We start from the raw sequence: 21296 nt of genomic DNA, 5'->3' as shown, positions 1-21296 counted from the left end.
CCTCGAGCCGGTCCTAAGGACATCGGCCCTTCTGGTATATGCCAAAAGTGCCCGATGGCCAGTCTGGCCCTGCCCTGCACCCTTTAGATATGCCAGCACAGATGGTGTAATGGTTAGCGTTACTGCCGCACAGCACTAAGGTCGTAGGTTCGATTCCCACTACGGCCCTACCTGTGTGGAGTTTGTATATTCTCACTGTGATTGCGTGGGTTTCCTTCGGGTACTCCAGTTTCTTCCCTCACTCAAATATATACCGTCAGGCTAATTATATCCCACAATAATTAACCCTAGTGTGTAGATGTGGTAGGGAATATAGATTGTCATTTATCTAGCCAGTTACTTATCAAATACATTCCATAAAATGATAAGTAGAAGCTGACTGGTTGCTACAGTATGTACAATGTCTCCACTCGTTAGAAGAAGGCTTGTTACGGAGCTAGAACCGAACTCCCTGGTTCCACCTTAAAAGCAGCAGCAGCAGCGGAGCAGCGTCCAAGCTGCCGCGCATGCGCAATGCACAGGGAGCCGCTTGCGGGATGTGACAGGCAGATGACAGGAAGAGGCGCCGCGGGGCCGCGCGCTTGTGAGGGGAAGGGGGCGGGGCTGAGGCCAGGCAGGCGGGGGCGCGCGTTCCGGGAGCAGTGAGAAACTGTCCGAGACGAATCGCTGTAAACGAGGACACCGGCACCAGGTACCGGGGTACATCACTGCTCTGGGCTACACAGGCTACACTGCTCTGGGCTACACAGGCAGATGGAGGTAGAGATACAGGCGGAGGGACTGGAGAGAAGTTATAGAGCAAGCGAGGCAGGAGGGGGAGAGAAAGGGTTACAGGAGAGAGAGAGGGGTGTAGTTGGAAGCGGGGGTACTGACTAACTCAAATTAGCATCTGTGGGTGAGGAGTTTAGTAGGGAGTGGGGATATATGTGCGAGTGGGTTTAGTAGGGACTAGGGAATGTATGTGGAAGTGAGGGGTTTGGGAGTGTATGGGGGAAGAGAGTGAGTGAGGGGTTTGGGAGTGAGTGAGGGGTTTGGGAGTGTATGGGGGAAGAGAGTGAGTGAGGGGTTTGGGAGTGTATGGGGGAAGAGAGTGAGTGAGGGGTTTGGGAGTGTATGGGGGAAGAGAGTGAGTGAGGGGTTTGGTAGTGTATGGGGAAGAGAGTGAGTGAGGGGTTTGGTAGTGTATGGGGGAAGAGAGTGAGTGAGGGGTTTGGTAGTGTATGGGGGAAGAGAGTGAGTGAGGGGTTTGGTAGTGTATGGGGGAAAAGAGTGAGTGAGGGGTTTGGTAGTGTATGGGGGAAGAGAGTGAGTGAGGGGTTTTGTAGTGTATGGGGGAAGAGAGTGAGTGAGGGGTTTGGTAGTGTATGGGGGAAGAGAGTGAGTGAGGGGTTTGGTAGTGTATGGGGGAAGAGTGAGTGAGGGGTTTTGGAGTGTATGGGGGAAGAGAGTGAGTGAGGGGTTTGGGAGTGAGTGGGGTTTGGGAGTGTATGGGGAAGAGAGTGAGTGAGGGGCTTGGGAGTGAGTGGGGTTTGGTAGTGTATGGGGGAAGAGAGTGAGTGAGGGGTTTGGTAGTGTATCGGGAAGAGAGTGGTACAGAAGTGATTGGGGGGTTATGTGGATAGAATGAGTGGGGGTTTAAAGTGGTACAGAGATTGTGTGAGGGGTTTAGTAGGGTATGCAGGTAGAGAGGAATACAGAGAGAGTAAAGGCGCACATCCACTACGCGATATTAATGAACGATTGCACGATTACGACATCGTAATCATGCAACCGCCCATTAATTGTGTACTATAATGTCAGAACCGACTTGCGATGCGCCCTCCTGCTGGCCGTTTCCGACATCAATCATTGCCCGTACATGCCGGTCAATCTGCCGATAACGACAGATTGACCATGTTCGGGGATGAGAGGGTGCCTACACTGGATGATTAATCGTTCAGTGTAGGCACTGCAGGGGGTGGGGAACAACGGTACAATTGCAATGTTGTAATTGTACTGTCGTTACCCCATCGCCTAGTGGATGTGCGTCAGCTTTAGGGGTCTAGTAGGGTATGCGGGTAGAGAGGAGTACAGAGAGAGAGGAAGGGGTTTAGTAGGGTATGCGGGTAATGAGGAGTACAGAGAGAGAGTAAAGGATTTAGTAGGGTATGTGGGTAATGAGTAGTATAGAGAGAGAGAGTAAGGGGTTTAGTAGGGTTTGCAGGTAGAATAAGTAGGGGTATAGTTTGGTACAGGGAGAGTTTATTTGAAGGTGGAGGAAGAGAATGAATGACTGTACAATAGGGAGAGGGGTAAATTGTTAAAGGTCTGGAGAGAGGATTATTAATTGAAAGACTTTCAGTAAGGAATGATGTAGACTGTAACTCTCTAAGGAGAGAGGAGCTGAGGGCCGTTAGACAGAGGACGGGTTGTATAGAGCGGTAAGGATAGCGGGGAGATGTGAGTGATAACATATGGTGAAGGTCATGTTACAATGACAACACGTGTGGTGATCTGTGATCCAAATCTTTGAGCAATTGCATCCAGTTTGGTAACGTTCGGAGAAAATCTGATTTGCACAGTCCTTGTCCTTCTGTGGGGAGGATGAATAGTAGGAAGATGTCGCACCCATGTACTGGTCACTCAGATGGCCAGGTCCTTCTAACTTGGTCATGGAGTTCCAATCATATCACACTTACACATGACATTGAGTACATTTCGTTTAAAATGATCAAATGTGTCAAAAATGATATTAAAAAAACAAAACAAAACAAAAAAAAAAACAGTTCAAAATTGTACTTTGCTGTGAATGATAGCGTCACAGTTCTCGAACACAGGACTAGATGCTCTGGGGTTGTTGCGTGGTGACATGACGATGGCCGGGGAACGCTTTTTCTCTGCCACACGTGGATGCTGTGGAAAATGTACTCATTTTATAGGTTACCTAACTTTGTATTTGAAATTGTTACTACTGTTCTTATTGTCTGGCGTTGTGCTGTTCATATTTTCCTTTGTGCTGCTGACTTTATCAGACGTGAGCCATACTGCCTTGTTAATACCGTCCGCTCTTCAATCAGTTTTGCATAACAGGTTTTCGATAACAAGTAGCTATTATGTTCTCCTGGTAGTGAGGTGTGTTTACATTTATTAACAGCTGAAATAGAAAATAAAAACCTATAATTAATTTAAAAGCATATTAGTTTTATACGTTAATAAAAAAAATAATAATAATAAAAAAATAAATAAAATAAATTATTTATATATATATATAATTTTTTTTTTTTTTTGAGTAAGTAAGCTAAGGATACAGTCTCTTAAATGACAAATTATGGGGAGGTTAAGGGCAGGAATAAAATGAATAATGATACTGTCCAAGCACATTGCAAGACAAATATATTTTGTACAGTGCCTGTCAGATTCTGGCATCTGCCCTGTCAGTTTAAATTATCTAGTGACACATTCTCCGCCTGCTATAAAAAGTTTTTCAAGATAATGATGATCGTTAAATTGTAACTGCAATTTACTAATTGGATTATTTTAAAAGCAAATACAGGCGCAATTTGACTAATATGGACAGTATTAGAGGCTGTACATTATTCAGCTAAATAATGTACGTGAAATAACTGTATTTGCTTAACTAAATACGTCTGCATATGTTCTCTCCCTCTTCTGCAGCAGGTTGCCACTTTTAAAGGCATGGCTTCTCTGTACAGGCAGAGTATGACTGTCAGTTTTGTAGACATTGTCCTACATAGTTGCTCTTTGTGCTTATGTGGGTTCATACACCGGGACAGGGCCAATGATGGTAGACCACCTGCAGTGGCAGCAAAATCCCAGTTTTGTCTGTATGAAAGAAACTATTGCATATCTGACATTCAAAGGACCCAAAACAGGTTTGGGGAAACAATTTGGAGCTCAGTTAGCTAATATAAAACAAGCCTTTTACATAAGGTTGGCTCCTTTTCTTTGCTCATCTTTTGCAACGTGGATTATTGTATTGCCCCCTAAAGGCGCATATTACACACACAACGTTTTTTTTGAACGATTATCGATAACGATATCGTTCAATCGTAGAAAAAATCGTTCACTTTCTGAATCAAAACAATGAACGATTATCGTTCATGCGCGTTCACGTTTGTAGTTCAGTCAGACTGACCAACTCAACGATTTTCAGTAGGGGAATATGCAAAAATCGTTTGTAGTTAAAAAGAATCGTTCATTACATTTAGTAAATGAACGATTTTAGTAAACGATTTTCATTCATTTTTCCCTTGAAAAAATTAACGAAAATCGTTTACTAAAATCGTTCATTTACTAAATCCTTGTGTGTGTGTGTGTGTGTGTGTATGCAGCTTTAGAATCTCAATGTATTTAGTATTTGCTTGAAGAGTGACGCAAAGGACAAAAAATCCAGAGTAATCTGTTTACATTTTATTAGATCTACTTCCCAAATAGTTTTTATACCCTTTGATGAATAACTTAAGTATTTAGACTTTGCGGCACAAAGCACGGTCCTGTTCATATGCTGGTTATGAGTCTTGTGTAGTTATTTGGTATTGGCAATTATTGTGGGAAGATATGCAACTTTGTTTGTGGCCGGAGATTCCTAGTAACCACTGGATTTGTTTGGATGAGAGACGTGTGAGAATCCAGCACAGAAACCGGATGTTTTTTTTTCTCCGTTCCCAGAATTCATCTTGCATTTCAAAACCACTGGTCTAATACCACTTTTCCACCAAAATGGCAGGGCTGACCCGGGTTTTTGAACACGGTTCCATCCCGTGTCAGAGCCTGGTCAGACCCATTTTATACTGCACCTTGGACCCCGGGTTATTACCAGATCGACCCCTTTTACGCTGAACCCATGTCTGCCCTGCAAAACTTCTGTATGTCATTAGAAATGGACGTTTTTTGGGGATATGACCTCACTTCTGAGTGCACCTTCTAGCTCCAATCAGCGGCGTTTAGCGTTGCCTGGGTCGGATTACCCGGCTTGCACTGTTCACACTACATTGGTATCCGGGACCGTGAAAGGTTCGACCCTGGTAGCTACCAGTGTCTGATTCCCGGGTAACTCGACCCGGGTCATTTTTCTCAGACCCGTTCACACTAAATCTTGACCCGGGTTGCCTCAGAAATAACCCACGTTAAAAGTTTGGTGGAAAAGGGGTAATAGACAGGTGACGTGGTGGTTGTGGGATAATCTATTGTTTTTACATTTGGTCAAATGGGTCTAAATTTGGCAGATGTATGCGACTATTGACCTCGCTTAGTTTGGCAATCAGATTGACACGTGTGTGGGTAATATAAGACGTAGAAGTAAATTACAAACTGTTAACTGCTGCAAAGGTTTTGGGGTAATTATCAGAGATATGAAACCTATGAAAATAATTTGAAATATTTTTAGAAGATAGAGACTATTTTAGTTAATTTTCTACACCTGTTGTAAATAAAATATGCAAATCTGCCGTATGTCAGTATAGACTCGCCTGACACTGCCTACACTGCTTTTCAGTGTGAATTTGAGTATGCAAAATCCTGGTGATAAATCTCCTTTAAGGTCTTTAAATGTGTGACCATGTTTCCGCCAGCCCTGCCATCTTTCAACTGATGTTGGGCCATAGCGTTCCTGCTAGGCTGTTTTAGCGGGGCGCGGCGCCCTGCCCTCCTTCTGGAGGGCAAAAAGCACCCTGCCCTCCAGAAGGAGGGCAAAAAGCGCCCTGCCCTCACAGCCTGTGGGTGCCGTCTTCAGCCGCGGGGCGCAGTGTCCCGGTGGTGGAGAAATGTGCGGTGACCCGGTCACCGCCGGAGAATAGACGCCGTAAGTGCCGGGCACGCCCCCAAGTATGACGAAAAGGGGACGCGTCTTATAGACATGCCCCCTTTTTATGGCCTCATTTTCGGGCGCGCGCACAAAGTTGCCCTCTCTAGCTCCAGCGCCCTGCCTGCCGCCGGAGCTAGAGTGACCACTAGGGACAGTATGACTGATATGAGGTGCAGTCTAATGGCTGTGAGGGGAAGCAGTGCTCTGGGCTGGTGGGAAATTAGAATGAAATGAGAACATTACACACGTGATAGGTCTTGTTACCTTACGTGTTCAACCACCCTCGTATTTTAGGCCCAAACGAGCATAGTTGCTAATACAACATAGACATCCACGAGCCTGCCTGTCTCAACCAATGCAGTCCACTCCAATTCCATTCTGTGTTACCTTCCCTGCAGGTGTCCGCGCTTAGGATTTGAACAGTAGCTAGTGTTCACTCTAGGGGCAGGGTGCTGACCAGTGAGGAGGGGATATTTACATTTTGAAGGGCAACATTTTATATGTGATGTATCGCTACAGCACGTCTTAAATTTTGGCCTTTAAAATGTAAATATCCCCTCCTCACTGGTCAGCACCCTGCACCTAGAGTGATCACTGGGCAGCTATGCGGCATTCAGCATAACAGTGATGTGACTGAGCGTGTATTCAGGGCTGCTGTCAGATACAAGCTTGCAATGAGTTATTGTGCAATGTTGTAGTTTCACTGCCACATTCATTGAACATAGTAGTGTGACGTCACTGCCAGCTGCTTCCCATTCCTCTTTGAAACTGCATTTTTGAACTGATATAAAACCAGATAACTGCTGCTGGGATTGATAGAGACTTCAGCTGGGGTCGCAATAATAAAACAGATATATTTATTGGGCTAAAATACAAAACTTAGAACATTATTTAAAGATTTGAATTATTCTTTACATCGGGTTGTGTTTGCCATGTTTACAGGGATTTTTTATTTCTTTTTTATCAGCGTGCTTTGTCTTACGTTGCTGCTCTTGTTCCATGTTTACTGGCCAGCCAAGTGGTGGCTGTACGTGAGGGCACTGCTACTTGGCTTAGTGGGCAGTGTCTTGTCACGTGACCAGCTTTACTGCTGGTTTATGTATTAATGGTGATGGCCGGTGCTACAATGCTAGGAGACCTGGAGTAGATGGTCCCAAGCAGAGCTGGACGTGACTGATATCAATATGAAGCAGGACTCCGGAGATTGGAGTTGGGGGTCCTGCTTCTGTAGAAAGAGTTTCTGGCTGGCAAAGAACATTACTCACTACAGTGTCAGTGAGGTACGGATGTGCTACAATTTGTCGTTCTGAATGTCAGGTCACATGTTGACATTGACATAATGCTGACATTCAACAGGTGGCACATTGAGCATGCAGATAGATGTTCATAGCAGCCATAAGTTGTGCTGATCCGAAGCATAACCCTAACATCTTCCTAACATTGGCTGTTGACATTCTGTTGTTGTGGACATACTAAATATATACCGTGAGCTAGATACATACACAGGCCCTCATTCAGAGCCGTACGCTCTGAGCAGAGCGCACGCTCTGAATGAGGGCCGCCCTCCATAATTATGGAGCGTCCTCCTGGACGCTCGTATAGCTGTGGGTCACCACCCACAGCCTATACGAGCGTGCAGTTTGATGGCCGCGATGGTCTTGACCATCGCGACCATCGCCACTGCGAGCCGGAGCCTGTGGTTTTTCAACCGCAAGGCCCGGAGTGATTTTGGCTCTATCAGAGCCAAAATCACTCCCACTGACATCACTAGTGATGTCAGTGGGCCGGCTTCTGACGGTAGGCGTTCCCTTGGGAACGCCCCCGTCAGGGAGGCACGCCCCCGGCACGCCCACCAAAGGGGGTGTGCTGTCAATCAACATCGACAGCACGCCCCCTTTGATCAGACACAACGAGCGAAGGAAAGTCCTTCGCTCGTCACGTCTGGCGCATGCGCACGACGGAGCTACCGCCGTCGTGCGCATGCGCAGGGCACAACATCGACCCACTTGCGAGCGGACAGCCGCTTGCGAGTGGGTCTGAATCAGGCCCACAATGTCCATCCATTCTTACCTTCAGAAATTAGTTTATTAAAAAAAAAATCTTTCTGGCTCTAACAAAAAAACGATGAAGAATCTGTTCCTCTAACAATGCATGCTTGGGCAAAGATGAACTCTCATGTTTGAATGTTATGAAGGGTTTGTGACTATACATTTAATAAATCCAGGGGTCCTTGTTGCACCAGGGCTGTATACGAAAATCCACACTTCCACATGCTGTTGCAATGGCAACGCTCACCCCTCATTTGCGGGGGGTGAGTTAATTTAGATTTAGCCCAAAATTGGTTAGATCTATCATATTGACACTAAAGCGGCCCATACAAGGTGCGATGTTTTACGCTATTTGGCCGATTTCGATCATTTGCAATGACCAATCGTGTACAAAATGCTTTTTCTAGACGATTACGATGCCGATGCGCGTCTCCGACATCGTTAATCGGCATCGTAGATCAGATGAACCTACAGTGATAGTGTTCTCTCTAGCTCCGGCAGCGGGCAGGGCGCCGGAGCTAGAGAGGGCAACTTCTGCGCGCGCGCCGTGCCCGAAAAGGGGGCTTGACCATGAAAAGGGGGGTGTCTATAAGACGCGTCCCATTTTCGTCATGCTTGGGGGCATGCCCGGCACTTACGGACACGCCGGGCAGCCCCCAAGCGCTGCAGACAGGGAGAATAGATGCCGGGCCACGGGTGAAGACTGCACCCGTAGGCTGTGAGGGCAGGGCGCTTTTTGCCCTCCAGATGGAGGGCAGGGCGCCGCGCCCCGCTAAAACAGCCTAGCGGGAACGCTAAGTGAGATTTCGACCAATCGTGTACGATGTGACACACCGTATGCTGCTTTACTTGTCGAAAGATCCAATGTACGTCGTCTTGGAAAATCCCTGGCTACTCCCCTCCTCCAATTTGTGATTGACGAGGTTGGAGAAGAGGCCAGGAGGAATCGTGCTGATCGTCTGCGTGAGCAGTTTACTGCGTTTTGAAGTGAGGTTGTTTGCTGCATACGATACATCGTAAACGATATGCAATTGTTTTACTACACATCTGATCGTTTGTACAATCGTTCCACCTCTTGGCACAAATCGTAAAGCATTTTCAAGGGAAGAATCTGGAGGGAAATCGCACACGAGATTGGAACGTTTAGAAATCGCACAGTGTATGAGCCACTTAAGAGGTATATCCAATTAGGTCCTGCGAGCCATTCTCATGGGTGACTGTGAATTTCATGTATTTCATTTGCAATCCAATTCCAAACTCGCATTCATTTTTCAGAACAAATTTGTTTTTTTTTGTGCGCAGCGTCCTAAGTAGGTGAAAAAGTAGGGAAAATCTTTATTTTAAGGTACAAATGTTGGGACAGAGGGCCTGATTAATCACGGATCGCAATTGTAACAGCGTACTCAGATCGGCCAATGGTGCACCGCAGTGTGCGTGCGCAGGTTTGCATTGTGATCACACTGCGATCACGCACGCAGATGGGAAGCCATCACAGAGGGAGAGAAAGGACGTCAGCGTTTGGGGGTGGTGATGAGTGGTCGGAGAAAAACAGGCATTCTTGAACGCCGTTTCATGGGCGTGCATAAATTGCACACTGATTGCAATTTCTGAGAAATTATGTGGGACAGGTATGTGGAGGTGTAAATGATGCGGGACAGGTATGTAGAGGTATAAATGATGCAGGGTAGATATGGTGAGGTATAAATGATGCAGGGCAGGTATGGTGAGGTATAAATGATGCGGGACAGTTAGGGTGAGGTGTAAATTATGCAGGACAAGTATGGTGAGGTATAAATGATGCGGGACAGGTATGCAGCGGTATAAATGATACAGGTCAGGTATGCAGAGGCATAAATGATGCAGGTTAGATATGGTGAGGTATAAATGATGCAGGACAGGTATGGTGAGGTATAAATGATGCAGGACAGGTATGGTGAGGTATAAATGATGCAGGACAGGTATGGTGAGGTATAAATGATACAGGACAGGTATGCAGAGGCATAAATGATGCAGGGTAGATATGGTGAGGTCTAAATGATGCAGGGCAGATATGGTGAGGTATAAATAATGCAGGACAGGTATGGTGAGGTATAAATGATACAGGACAGGTATGCAGAGGCATAAATGATGCAGGGTAGATATGGTGAGGTCTAAATGATGCAGGGCAGATATGGTGAGGTGTAAATGATGCAGGACAGTTATGCAGAGGTATAAATGATGCAGGGCAGATATAGTGAGGTATAAATGATGCAGGGTAGATATAGTGAGGTGTAAATGATGCAGGACAGGTTTGCAGAGGTATAAATGATGCAGGACAGGTTTGCAGAGGTATAAATGAAGCAGGGTAGATATAGTGGGGTGTAAATGATGCAGAACAGATATGGTGAGGTGTAAATGATGCAGAACAGATATGGTGAGGTGTAAATGATGCAGGACAGATATGGTGAGGTGTAAATGATGCAGGACAGATATGGTGAGGTGTAAATGATACAGGACAGATATGGTGAGGGTGCGAAGAGAAATCTGACTAAACTGCTGGCCACGAGGCTATTTGCCGACTCAGCGCGGTGTTAACAACCTCACGCCCGACATTGTGGTCGGAGAATGTCGGTTCTCGCTACTAAATGTCCAGGTTAAGTTGCGAGAACTGACATTCCCCGACTTCACTTTTACGTGTCGGACTAAATAGCGCGCTGAATTGAATAGCTCTTGGACCAACTTCCCGTTGCTATACAACTCCTACTGAATTGAATCGTGCCCAAAGTTTAATAGCTCTGACGTGTGGGCTTGTTCGATGTAAGCAGCAATAGGCAACCAGGTCAGCAGAGCAGCAGGGATTAGCGGGGTCAGCAGTAGGCAGTGGGGTCAGCAGGGGTCAGTGGAGCTGCAGTAGGCAGCGGGGTCAGTGGAACTGCAGTAGACAGGGGGTCAGCAGTAGGCAGCAGGGGTCAGTGGAGCTGCAGTAGACAGCGGGGTCAGTGGAGCTGCAGTAGACAGCGGGGGCAGCAGGGGTCAGTGGAGCTGCAGTAGGCAGCAGGGGTCAGTGGAGCTGCAGTAGGCAGAGGGGTCAGTGGAGCAGCGGGGCCAGTGGGGCAGCAGTAGGCAGCGGGGCCAGTGGGGCAGCAGTAGGCAGCGGGGCCAGTGGGGCAGCAGTAGACAGCGGGGCCAGTGGAGCAGCAGTAGACAGCGGGGTCCAGTGGAGCTGCAGTAGGCAGCGGGGTCCAGTGGAGCTGCAGTAGGCAGCGGGGTCCAGTGGAGCTGCAGTAGGCAGCGGTGTCCAGTGGAGCTGCAGTAGGCAGCGGTGTCCAGTGGAGCTGCAGTAGGCAGCGGTGTCCAGTGGAGCTGCAGTAGGCAGCGGTGTCCAGTGGAGCTGCAGTAGGCAGCGGGGTCCAGTGGAGCTGCAGTAGGCAGCGGGGTCCAGTGGAGCTGCAGTAGGCAGCGGGGTCCAGTGGAGCTGCAGTAGGCAGCGGGGTCCAGTGGAGCTGCAGTAGGCAGCGGGGTCCAGTGGAGCTGCAGTAGGCAGCGGGGTCCAGTGGAGCTGCAGTAGGCAGCGGGGTCCAGTGGAGCTGCAGTAGGCAGCGGGGTCAGCAGTAGGCAGCGGGGTCAGTGGAGCAGCAGTAGACAGCTGGGTCAGCAGTAGGCAGCGGGGTCAGTACAGCAGCAGTAGGCAACGGGGTCAGCAGTAGGCAGCGGGGTCCAGTGGAGCTGCAGTAGGCAGCGGGGTCCAGTGGAGCTGCAGTAGGCAGCGGGGACCAGTGGAGCTGCAGTAGGCAGCGGGTTCCAGTGGAGCTGCAGTAGGCAGCGGGGTCCAGTGGAGCTGCAGTAGGCAGCGGGGTCCAGTGGGGTCCAGTGGAGCTGCAGTGGGGTCCAGTGGAGCTTCAGTAGGGTCCAGTGGAGCTGCAGTAGGGTCCAGTGGAGCTGCAGTAGGCAGCGGGGTCCAGTGGAGCTGCAGTAGGCAGCGGGGTCCAGTGGAGCTGCAGTAGGCAGCGGGGTCCAGTGGAGTAGCTGCATCTGCAGCTGCTCTAGATCTGAAACTTTGTGATCATAGCTTTATCTCATGGAGCCATTTGGTACTAGAGTTGGGAAGACACTGTACAATTATCTATCAGTTCAATGCAGTAATTGAGGATATGATAGAAGATAATGTGTACACTCATGCAATCGCCTTTTTCCTCCGATAAATCGATCTTAACTTATGATCGCATCGTCTGGGAAGTTCATAAGGTGCAATATATCTGGACATGGTATCAGAAGCATTTTGCAGTGTGTACGCGTGGCCGCCTCTTCCCAGCATTTAGTCAGTGGGGCGAAATGGAGCCGACCGGGAGAGTAGGTGTGTGTACCCTGCGCAGCACACTGCTGGAGGACGCGGCCACCAGAGGGGAGGGCTCGGGGACCGTGAAAATTTTGCTCTGGTGCCCCACTAGGTGTAGTTACGCCCCTGTGTATATGCACTGACGACCGATAAATCGATAAGTCTTCAGATAGCTCTGGGCGTGCTTATGTAAATCTCAAATGACGCATACTTTGTTGTCTTCCGGCAGAGTGTACTAACGATGATAGAAAGTATTCTGCATTTTTCTACTTCAGGGTCCATAGGGTATCCACAGGATACCTTGGGGTATAGGTGTGACGTCAGTCGCAGGGCACCAAAGAGTTAAGCTTTCAGCCTCCCAGGATGCACTAGGTCCCCCTCCTATACCCCGCCCCCGGGCCAAGGCACCTCAGTTTAGTTTGGTGCCCGGCCGGAGTCGGGTGCACCTGTTGGAGTGGGGGCTAGAAGAGCCCCTGAAGCTTATTCTTCATGCAGCTGTGGCTGCACAACTGGATGAACAGCATGGACAGTCAGTCATGACGTCCATGCTGTCTTCCCTACACCCCGCCGGTACCAGAACGCCGGTACTGATCCGGGGATGCTGGTGGGCGTCTGGGGTCACAGCTAGCGGTGACCCCAGATGCTCCGGACCATGGCCGGATTCAAGGGGGACAGAGGTAAGCAGCGGGGTCCCGCGGTGGGTCCCCGCTGATCACATGGTCCTAAGTCCCCAGGCAGGGGGCTCCCTGGGGACTGGCTGCAGCGTGGAGCCAGGCGACCAACCTGCGCTTCCACTACCCCCTGGGACAGCGGACCGCAGCAGAGCGGTAGCGCTGCGGCGTCCCAGGGGTTAAATGCATGCCAGGGGAGCGCGCCTTCCCTGTCTCACAGCCGGCGCCTCCCCCGCTGTACACAGCCCTCTCTGCACTGTGCTGACTGGTCCTGTGTCAGCGCTCCTCCCCCAGGCCAGCCTCCTCTCTGCTCCTCGGCGGCCATCTTCTCCAGAACGCATGGTGAACGCTGCTGGAAGCGCTGGACGGAAGCATCGTGGTCTGGGTCCCCCCGCATACCTCTCCTCCGCTGTGGTCAGGTCTGTGTATGCAGCGCTGTGTCCTACCAGGCCCTGTGTCTGTGTAGTTGAGTGATCAGCGCTGTTAGTGCAGGAATTGTTATTTTTCTGCATTGTATGTGACTGTGCTAGCGCTGCTGCCTGTAATCTTTTCTTCTCTAAACTGTCAGCTTTATTACTGTCCCTGTTCTTTCTGCTAAAGCCCTTGCGGTGCGGTGCTGCAGGGTGGTCTCTCGCCTATTTAATACTTAATTGGTGAGAGAGGTCACATACATGGTGCCATCATGTCTGAAAGTGATTTTCCCCTCCGGCTACAGTGTACCACGTGCAAAGTACCGTTAGCGGAGGGGGAGGGTAGCGCGGAGGGCCTTTGCCGGCAGTGTTTGTCCATGGCGCGGCCTATTACGGTTACAGCACCGGTACAGGAGCTTGTTTCGCTCAGGCGTTAACAGCTTTAGTGGGCCAGTTAGCTCCGCAGCCCGCGTTTACTCCGATGGGTTTGTCCCAGCAGTCTGTGGTGTCGTCACCCATGCAGGGGTTCCCACGACAATTGGTGGTACCCCACAGTCTCCCTATTTCCCCGCTCCCGGGTTCTCAGGAGCCAGCGTGGGTTAACTCCCTGACGAGTTCTGTACAGCACTTGTCGGATGTGTTGCAAGGGGAGTCTGTGATGCGGTCTCATAAAAGGCCGGTGGCGTCTCTGTCCGCTCCTTATGAGGATGACGAAGGGACGTCTGATGATGGGGAGATTCTAGATCCTTACGATCAGGAACCTCTCCATACTAAGGACGCTGATGCTAAGTCCAAAGTATATATTCCTGGACTTATTCGGGCGATCCGCACAGCCTTGGTGATTGAGGACGAAGTTCCCCCAGCGGCTAAATCTAAGTATGCCTTTTTCAAAGATGTGAAGGGCGATGCCACAGTCTTTCCTCTTTCGGGTCAGTTGGTGGACCATTTAGAGGAGGCGTGGAAACAACCTGGCAAAAGATACCAGCCGCAGAGACGCCTGGCGGTGGCTTATCCGTTCGCGGATAATTATTTTGCGAAGTGGGAATCCCCTCCACAGGTGGATTCTCACGTGACCCGTCTTGTCCGTAGTGCCACATTGCCGATGCCATCCATGTCCTCCCTTAAGGATGCTACGGACCGCAGTGTAGAAATCTGCCTGAAGTCCGCTTATTCCCTTGCAGGGGGGGCAGCACGGCCGGCTATGGCCATTTGCTGGGTTGCCAGAGCGATGGAGCGCTGGGCGGATCATTAGAGGCTTCTTTTGAATCCGACTGTCCGGCCGATCAGGCGGAGTTGATTGGCAATCTCCGTGATTTGGCCACCTACATCAACGAGGCGGCTCTAGACATTAGTACTCTGGTGTCTAGAATTTCTTCAGCAGCAGTAGCTGCTCGTCGCACCTTGTGGCTGCGATCCTGGAAGGCGGACGCAGATTCCAAGAAAGGTCTGGAAGCGTTGCCGTTTACCGGAGAAGTTCTCTTCGGTCCGGATCTGGATAAGATTGTGGCCACGCTGGTGGCAGCCAAATCTGCCTGTCTCCCGTCGGCCGCTGCTCCTTCTGGTTCGGGACCATCGTCCTTTCGGTCATCTAGGGCCCAGGGCAGGCCCAAACCACAGTCGTTTCCTCGACAGGCTGGCCCTAAGAAATCGGTCAAGCCCCGGAAGCAGGCATGGAGTACCAGACGTCCGGCCCCCAAGCCAGATGACAAGCCTGCGGCCTGACGGTCCGGGCCTCCCTTTGGGGGATCCCAGGGTGGGAGGCCGCCTGCTACAGTTCGCCCAGTGTTGGACGACCACTACGACAGACACTTGGGTTCTGGAGGTGGTTTCCCACGGATACGCCCTCTCCTTCCGGCACAGACCCCCGGCTCGCTTCTTCACCACGGGTCTCCCATCAGACCGGAACAAGGCTACGGAGCTGCGGAAGGTATTGCACACTATGCTCCAGGCTGGAGTTATAGTGGCGGTTCCATTCTCCCAGAGGGGCCAGGGTTTCTATTCAAATCTATTTTTGGTACAGAAACCCAATGGGTCATATTGTCCGATTCTCAACCTCAAAGCACTCAACAAGTCTTTGCGGGTCCCGAAGTTTCGGATGGAGACCCTACGGTCCATCATTCTGGCGCTGGAACCTGGGGACTACTTGGTGTCATTGGACATACAGGACGCTTACCTGCATGTCCCTATTCTTTGGCGCCATCAACAGTTCCTCAGGTTTGCAATCAGCAGCGACCACTTCCAGTTTCGGGCGTTACCTTTTGGCCTGGCAACAGCACCACGTGTTTTCACCAAGGTGATGGCGGTCATGGCGGCTTCTCTGCGGCTGCAGGGAGTCCGCATGTTGCCGTATTTGGACGACCTGTTATTGGTGGCAGGATCTCCAGAGCTCCTGTTACGCCACTTGGACCTGACCATTGCACTGCTGCAACGGCACGGCTGGCTAATCAACTGGCAGAAGTCCACTCTAATCCCGTCTCGGAGGATTCTGCATCTTGGAGCCTTATTGGACTCGGGACAGCAAAGGATCTTCGTGACGGAGGACAAGATCTCTGCTTTACAGTCAAGGGTGCGCAGTTGTCTGCACAGCCGCCGGGTGTCCTTACACTCGGCGATGAGGTTACTGGGCTCCATGGTGTCGGTGTTCGACATGGTGGAATATGCCCAGTTTCACTCCAGACCTCTGCAGCACCTGATCCTGTCCAAGTGGAACGGGCTGACTCAGTCTCTGAAGTCCCAGACGATTGTGCTCACCCAGGAGGTTCGCCTGTCCCTTACGTGGTGGTTACAGACGACCCACCTCAACAAGGGACGTCCGTTCTGGGTTCCAAATTGGGTCCTGTTGACAACGGACGCCAGTCTTCGGGGCTGGGGAGCAGTTTCGGGTCCACACTTGTTCCAGGGCAGGTGGACGCCGACAGAAGCGGAGCTTCCAATAAATATCTTGGAACTCCGTGCGGTCTTCAATGCTCTCCAGCAGGCACAGCGGTTTCTCCAGGGTCGCCCGGTGCAGGTCCAGTCGGACAACGCTACCACCGTGGCCTACATAAACAGGCAAGGAGGAACTCGCAGTCGGGCGGCTCTCGTAGAGGTCTCTCGGATCCTGGTTTGGGCGGAGCGCAATCTTCCGGCCATATCAGCGGTCTTCATCCCGGGAGTGCTCAATTGGGAGGCGGACTTTCTAAGTCGCCAGGACGTTCATCCGGGGGAATGGTCCCTGCACCCGGACGTTTTTCAACTACTGGTGGACAGGTGGGGTCTTCCAGAAATCGACCTCATGGCGTCCCGGCACAACAACAAGTTGCCGGTGTACGGGTCTCGCACAAGAGACGAAGGGGCGTCTCTGGTGGATGCTCTGTCCGTCCGGTGGACGTTCCGGTTCGCATACCTGTTCCCTCCGGTCTCCCTTCTTCCACGGGTAATCCGGAAATTCAAACAGGAAGGAGGGACGCTCCTGTTGATAGCTCCCGCGTGGCCCAGACGGCACTGGTTCTCAGACCTTCAGGGTCTGTCCGTGGACATTCCTCTGCGGTTGCCGCTACGACCGGACCTTCTGTCTCAGGGTCCTTGCCTTCACCCGGACCTGACTCGGCTGTCTTTGACGGCGTGGCTGTTGAGACGGCCATGCTGAGGTCCCGGGGGTTTTCCAGCTCTGTGGTGCGTACCATGTTACGAGCTCGGAAACCGTCTTCCGCGAGGATATACCATCGCGTGTGGCATACGTTCTTCCAGTGGTGTCGACCGAGAGGTTATGCACCGCGGGAGTTTCGTCTGTCTCGGATTCTCGCCTTCCTGCAAGCGGGACTAGATCATGGGCTTCGCCTTGCTTCTTTGAAGGTACAAGTTTCGGCCCTATCTGTCTGGTTTCACCGTAGGATTGCTACAATCCCGGATGTGCGCACCTTTATGCAGGGTGTTCTCCGCATTCAGCCGCCCTTTGTTCCACCTGTGGCGCCTTGGGATTTGGCTGTGGTCCTGAGGGCTCTCCAAGGACCGCCGTTTGAACCACTGGGCTCAGTGGATCTTAAATGGCTAACAGCTAAGACTGTTTTCCTTCTGGCCATTGCTTCGGCCAGACGTGTTTCTGAGTTAGGGGCTCTTTCTTGTAGACCCCCTTTCTTGGTTTTTTATGGGAACAGGGCAGTGCTCCGCACTCGGCCCGAGTTTCTTCCCAAAGTTGTTTCCCAGTTTCATATTAACGAGGAAATAGTTGTTCCGGCCTTTAACTCACCGGGTCTTTCCGTGGGTGAGGCCTCTTTGGATGTTGTGCGGGCCTTAAGGACTTATGTTGACCGCACTTCTTCGTTTAGGAAGTCGGACGCTTTGTTTGTCCTCTTTGGCTTCCGTAAAAAGGGTTGGCCTGCTTCAAAGCAAACTTTGGCAGCCTGGATCCGTATGGCTATTTCTGAAGCTTATCTTCATGAAGGCCTACCGGTCCCTCCTTCTCTGAAGGCTCATTCCACTAGGTCTGTGGGTCCTTCGTGGGCAGCTCGACGTGGTGCCTCGGCAGTACAGATCTGCAAGGCTGCTACGTGGTCTTCTGTCCATACCTTCGTGAGGTATTACAGGTTTGACACCTTCGCCTCTCAGGATGCTTCCTTCGGGCGGCGGATTCTCCTTTCTGCACAGGAGCGTCCCCACCCTTAAAGGATACTGCTTTGGGACATCCCCAAGGTATCCTGTGGATACCCTATGGACCCTGAAGTAGAAAATATGAGATATGGTAAGAACTTACCCTTGTTATCTCTATTTCTACGAAGTCCATAGGGTTCCACAGGACTCCCGCCCTGTCGCACCTGTGCTGCAGATGGGCTTTGCTCTGGTCACCGGTTTTCCGTCTCCCTCTGGTGAGAATGTGATTCTTGTATGTGTCCAGATCTTTGTTCTCTCTCTTCCTTCTCCTCCTCCGGCCTATGGCTTGGTAACTAACTGAGGTGCCTTGGCCCGGGGGCGGGGTATAGGAGGGGGACCTAGTGCATCCTGGGAGGCTGAAAGCTTAACTCTTTGGTGCCCTGCGACTGACGTCACACCTATACCCCAAGGTATCCTGTGGAACCCTATGGACTTCGTAGAAATAGAGATAACAAGGGTAAGTTCTTACCATATCTCATATTATTCTAAACCATGTCTATCATGTTTTCCTGTGAACAGCCTATGCTACTGTATGTTCTAGGCAAAGTAAAGTGCGTGAAAGTAAATATATGGGAAGTTTTGACGTTTTCTACGTACATTTAACGAATAGTATCTCCTGAACTAACATCATGTGGGACATGGAGTCTATCTTCTGCAACCACTCCTTTGTCCAAAAGTGACTATTACGGGATCTCTCTCTACGCTTTTTTGCTTGTCGGGCTGCCGCCATAGCGATAACACAAGCAGCAGTAGATTCCCTATTAGACTGGGCCATTTTTCAGTGTACGAACAGCAGCAAGATGAATCTGCTCTAACATAGAAACAATAATCGCCATTTTTGCAGTATTGTTTCTATTTCCTCTTCCTGTACACTGTCCTATAGTTCAGCCCATTATTTAAATTTAATGTTGATTAGGCTGCCATTTTACCGAGAATCTATGCCGTTATAGGCGGGCACAACATCATCTTCAGGCTGATAGGCGAGATAAATCGGGGGATCGGCAGAAACAATTGCAGAGTGTGCGCACCCAGGACTGTAGAAGCGATTTCTCGCTAGGACAAATTGAGTTTGTCGATTTTGAATAAACAATTGTACAGTGCGTACCCAGCCTTACTTGTCAAATTGTGCTGGATTCTGTGACAAATTGCACCTGTTCAATTTAGAGGAGTTGTAATTTGTCACAAACGCAGGAGCAGGAATTCGCCCCAAGGCTTGAAAACAGGCCAGCAAAGTTGTTGTTTTGAGTGACACTACTTGCTAATGTTGGGTACACAGCCTCTCCGACTTGTCTGCTGACCCACGAATCCGCCAACCAAGTGGCCGATTGGTAAGCCAATACTCACTTACCAATCTGCCGCTCGATATATCTGGGTGGACTTCACAACTGGGCAGGGCATTTGAATTTTCCCCACCAAGTTGAGATATCAGTGTCGGCGGTCCATGCAGCAAGTGTACGGGGTTGTCAGCGGCTCCGCCATATGCAAGGTATATCTGCACTGACTGTGCTGCACACCCGACCAGATGTGCCTGTGAGCGACGTCGTTCAAACATATATCTTGTACACACCTGCCGATGCACTATGCGATATGTTCGCTGGCTGATTGAACGACATGCCGTATAGTGTGTACCCAGCATATGTAGCGATCCATCCATGTATTGCCAAACACTACATGGGTCTCTTTCAAATGAGTGACATATCGAGAAATATGTGGATCCCTACATACACTGAATTCAGGGATGGCAGGGCACTGCAATTTAGTGTTCACGCTTGGCTGTTTTAGCGGGGCGTCGCACCCTGCCTTTATGGCGGTGCCCCGTTGAAAAGGCCGTCTCCACCTGCGGACTGCGGCGCCCTGCAGGGAGGAAGTTCCAGTGAAACAATCACCAGCGAATGATTAGATGCTGTGCGCATTCGCACGCCATCTATTCACACTGCGGAGAGTGCTTGGGGGCAGCAGAGCATTTCCGTGAGTCCTGGGAAAACCCCTTACAGTGCTGAAAAGGAGATGCCCCATTTTTAAGTGACCATGCCCCCTTCTTGGCACGTGCAAGTGCCCAAATTAGATAGCTGCCCGGCATCTATAGTGAAGGCTAGTAATTTATCTTGTCCATTATTTATTGCAATGGCTTAGTCTAATTTTATACTTTTATATCGCCACAATGATGATTGTCCCGGCCACGTCATAGCAGCAGCATGATATGGATCTGTAAGACTTGAACACGTCTTGTGAACCTTGCCCTACAATAACCATACTTAATGCTTGTCTATGGAAGATATTTTTAATCAGTGCAAACAAGCAATAATATTCAGCTTATTTTCTTTTATTGCATACTAAATTAACATTTGATCTAAATCGTAGGAGTAAACGAAAGCCACATCCCCAGAATAGAACTGTCCAACTATGTTAATGTTAAAATGTAAATGTATGCTCAACTGGGTTCTGTTTGAACATGAACAGTTGTGGTAAATGAGACATAAGAAATGTCTCTAAGTCATCTTATGATGTCTGGTTTGGAAAAGAAGGAAGAGGAAAACAGAGCGAGAGATGATCCCATGCCGGCAATAGGTGTGACGCACCAAGCCGACATCTAAGGTGTAACCATATGGAATCTACTATGGTGCTTTAGGTGTAATAAATGCAGCCATGTGGCATAAAGCAGTGAAGCAGACAGACACCACAACAGTCAATAAACATAACACCCCCCCCCCCCCCCCCTCTTCCCTTCATAAATCTAATAAAAGCCTGCCATTGCCTGGGATACTGCAGTTAAATAAATAAATAAAACCCTGTAAACTGTGGTGCCGCAGAGGATAATATGCATTGTGTACAGGTGCATTGTGCATTGGAGGCCCAGATCTCCTGATGTGGATCACAAGGCTGAGTTGTAGATTCTGTTGTAGAGTCACCAATATGGAATGGGAGGTGGTGTGTGCATGTCCTCCACCTAGTAACCCAGGAAATAGTGATGTCTGGAGTTGTTGCATCAGAGCTTGAGGTCCATAGTGTTTTTGTTGTTTTTTTTTGGTGACAAGGAGTGGGGATAGTGAAGGTGTAGGCTTTGCGCCTACAGTGATAGAAATAGAAGCTAGCGCGTTTCACCACTGCTTTGTGGCTTCCTGGGTGGGGTTTGCTAGAATGAAAAAGATTTTGAGGAACTCCTTACAGTTCTCCACTCGGCATACATTAGCTAAATTGTAGATATGTACCATCAATTTGTATGTTGTAGCATATGCTGAATAAGTTCTATTTGCCCTACGTACTGTACATAGTGTGGTCTGAAATGGATGACCTGATGTAGGCACAGTTTCGTGCCCACATCAATCCTAATACAAAAAGCTGAGCTAAATTATCAAGTAGAAGTTTCCTTTGTCCTGTACGTGACATGGAAATGGCCCAGCATCTTGGTTTAAGAAATTT

The 21296-nt window shown here is 49.8% G+C and overlaps 1 protein-coding gene across 1 annotated transcript in view; it reads left to right on the top strand.

Annotated features, from left to right (window-relative positions):
- Positions 1–607: 607 nt before the first annotated feature.
- Positions 608–21296, top strand: part of LOC148511348 (tyrosine-protein kinase JAK1-like) — a gene marked incomplete at its 3' end in the record, with an annotated part of 104200 nt that continues 83511 nt past the window's right edge. The window contains exon 1 of the mRNA XM_088442371.1: positions 608–691. The remainder of the gene's footprint in view (positions 692–21296) is intronic.

Source organism: Taudactylus pleione, unplaced genomic scaffold (assembly GCF_031769625.1).
Source record: "Taudactylus pleione unplaced genomic scaffold, aTauple2 ptg000310l, whole genome shotgun sequence".
Lineage (NCBI taxonomy): Eukaryota > Metazoa > Chordata > Amphibia > Anura > Myobatrachidae > Taudactylus > Taudactylus pleione.
The sequence above is the reverse complement of the archived record's forward strand: the minus strand, read 5'-3'. Positions and strand labels throughout refer to the sequence as shown.